The following is a 3,078-nucleotide window of genomic DNA, read 5'->3' on the forward strand; positions in this document are numbered from 1 at the left end:
TCTTGCTCCTCCCGGTGCGATGCCTGGGAAAGGACACACCTTCATTTTTCTAGTATTCCGGCCAGGATGCATACCCTGAATCTCATTTGGAAGGAACATCAGACAAACCCAAATTGAGAAACATTCTATAACATAACTGGTCTGTACTCTTTTTTAAATATATATATATATTTTATTGATTTTTACAGAAAGGAAGGAGAGGGATAGAGAGTTAGAAACATTGATGAGAGAGAAACATCAATCAGCTGCCTCCTGCACACCCCCTACTGGGGATGTGCCCGCAACCAAGGTACATGCCCTTGAGGGGAATCGAACCTGGAACCCTTCAGTCCGCAGGTTGACGCTCTGTCCACTAAGGCAAATTAGTTAGGGCTGGTCTGTACTCTTAAAAATGCCAGTATCATGAAAGACAAAGAAAGGCTGAGAAACTGAGGAAAGAAAATAAAGAGACACGACAATTAATTGCAGTACACAATCCTGGACTGTATCTAATAATGGAGGAGAAATAGCCAGAAGGACATTAGGACAATTTAAAAATAATTGTAATGTGCACTGTAGGCTTTATATCAATTATACATTTTTAATATTTTATTGATTGATTAGAGAGCCAGAGAGAGAGAGGAAGGGAGAGAAACTTAGATTTGTTGTTCCACTTATTTATGCATTCATTGCATTCATTGGTTGACCCTTGTATGTGCCCTGACCCGGGATGGAACCCACAACCTTGGCATATCAGGACAATGCTATAATCAGCTGAGTTATCCAGTCAGGGCAGTGTTACATTTCTTGACTTTTATAATAGTACTTATTGCGGTTATATAAGTGAACATCTTCGTTCTGAGGAAATATACTAGTACATGAAAATATTAAATGATATAGACCCTTGGCCTGGTAGCTGCGTTGGTCAGCGCATAATCCTGATATGCCAAGGTTTCAGGGTCGATCCCAGTCAGGGCACATACAGGGATCAACCAATGAATGCATGAGTAAGTGGAAAGAATAATCGAAGTTTCTCTCTCTCTCCCCTTCCTCTCTCTCTAAAACCAATAAATAAAAAATTTAAAAACAAACGTGCCTGCCCAGCCGGCATGGCTTAGTGGTTGAGCGTTGACCTATGAACCAAGAGATCACAGTTCCATTCCCAGTCAGGGCACATGCCTGGGTTGTGGGCTAGATCCCCAGTGTGGGGTGTGCAGGAGGCAGCTGATTAATGATTCTCTCATCACTGAAGTTTCTATCTCTCGGTCTCCCTCTCCCTTCCTCTCTGAAATCAATTTTTAAAAATATTTTTTAAAAAAAGAAGAAACATGCCCTAGCTCAGTGGTTCTCAACCTTCCTAATGCCGTGACCCTTTAATACAGTTCCTCATGTTGTGGTGACCCCCAACCATAAAATTATTTTCGTTGCTACTTCATAACTGTAATTTTGCTACTGTTATGAATTGTAATGTAAATATCTGTGTTTTCCGATGGTCTTAGGTGACCCCTGTGAAAGGGGTCGCGACCCACACGTTGAGAACCACTAGCAGGGTCGCCTAAGACCATCGGAAAACACAGATATTTACATTACGATTCATAACAGTAGCAAAATTACAGTTATGAAGTAGCAACGAAAATAATTTTATGGTTGGGGGTCACCACAACATGAGGAACTGTATTAAAGGGTCGTGGCATTAGAAAGGTTGAGAACCACTTCGTTTGGCTCAATGGATAGAGCATGTTCCTGCAGACTGAAGTGTCCCAGGTTCGATTCCGGTCAAGGGCACATGCCCGGATTGTGGGTTCGATCCCTAGTAGGGGGCATCCAGGAGGCAGCCAGTCAATGGTTGTCTCTCATCATTGATGTTTCTATCTCTCTCTCTCCTTCACCCTTCTTCTCTGAAATCAATAAAAACATATTTTTTTTAAAAAGAAGAAACATGATGTATGCAAATTTTGAGAAGATAGAAAATAGAATGATACAACATAGTGGCAAAATGTGAAAATTTGTTGAATCTGTGGGTATATTGGAGTTCTCTGTATTATTTTTGCAACTTTCCTATAAGTTTTAAATTTTTTAATTGATTTTTAGAGAGAGAGAAGAGAGATCGATTTGTTGTTCCATTTATTTATGCATTCATTGGTTGATTCTTGTATGTGCTTTGACCAGGGATGGGACCCACAATTTTAGCATACCAGGACAACACTCTAACCAGCTTTCCCGGGTGGGGCTAAATTATTTCAAAAGGAAAAGTTTTAAAAATCTCCAGGCTAATGACTCTGGGAATGGCCCTGAGGCATTGAAAGTTTAACCCTGGCTGGTGTGGCTCAGTGGGCTGGAGCAGGTTTCAGGTTTGATCCGCCATCAGGGCACATACCAGAATCAATGAATGAATGCGTGAGTGGAACGAACAACAAATCGATGTTTCTCTCTCTTTCTCTCTTCCTTCCCTTCTCTTTCTAAAACCAATCAATCAATAAAATTTTAAAAAATAAAAAGCTTTCTGTGAAGAGTACAAACTGGGGCAGCCAAAGTCATATGTTTAGAAAGTTTCTTCCCCATTTGACTAAATAATAGTTGAAAGGGGTGCTGTGGAAACTAACCAAAGGAGGCATTGTGCTTCCAGAAAAATCTCAAGGAAACGTATTGCAAGCAACAGTAGTAGCTGTCGGATCTGCTTCAAAGGAAAGGGTGGAGAGATTCAACCAGTTAGTGTGAAAGTTGGAGATAAAGTTCTTCCAGAATATGGAGGCACCAAAGCAGTTCTAGATGACAAGGATCATTTCTTATTTAGAGATGCTGACATTCTTGGAAAGTATGCAGACTGAAATAAATCACTATTGAAATGGCATCACGGGAAGCTGCCCATCCCACTGAAGTTCTGAAATTTTTCATCATGTGAATAATTTATTTCCATGTCTCTCTCTCTCTTTTTTTTTTTAATAAATCTTTATTGTTGAAAGTATCCATGTCTCTTTTATAATAAACTAATGCTATCCAAACCAATGACATCCAGTGTCTTTTAAATTTTAGTTTCACTGTACTAATATAAACATTTCCAAGTAAAAATATATAAATGTTCAAAATAAAAAATTTTCT

At 39.4% G+C, this 3,078-nt stretch overlaps 1 pseudogene; it reads left to right on the plus strand.

Moving 5' to 3' along the window:
- The first annotated feature begins 2,517 nt into the window (after window positions 1-2,517).
- On the plus strand, window positions 2,518-2,807 carry LOC114227124 (10 kDa heat shock protein, mitochondrial-like; annotated as a pseudogene).
- The last annotated feature ends 271 nt before the right edge of the window (window positions 2,808-3,078 follow it).

Source organism: Eptesicus fuscus, chromosome 20 (genome assembly GCF_027574615.1).
Source record: "Eptesicus fuscus isolate TK198812 chromosome 20, DD_ASM_mEF_20220401, whole genome shotgun sequence".
Taxonomy (NCBI): domain Eukaryota; kingdom Metazoa; phylum Chordata; class Mammalia; order Chiroptera; family Vespertilionidae; genus Eptesicus; species Eptesicus fuscus.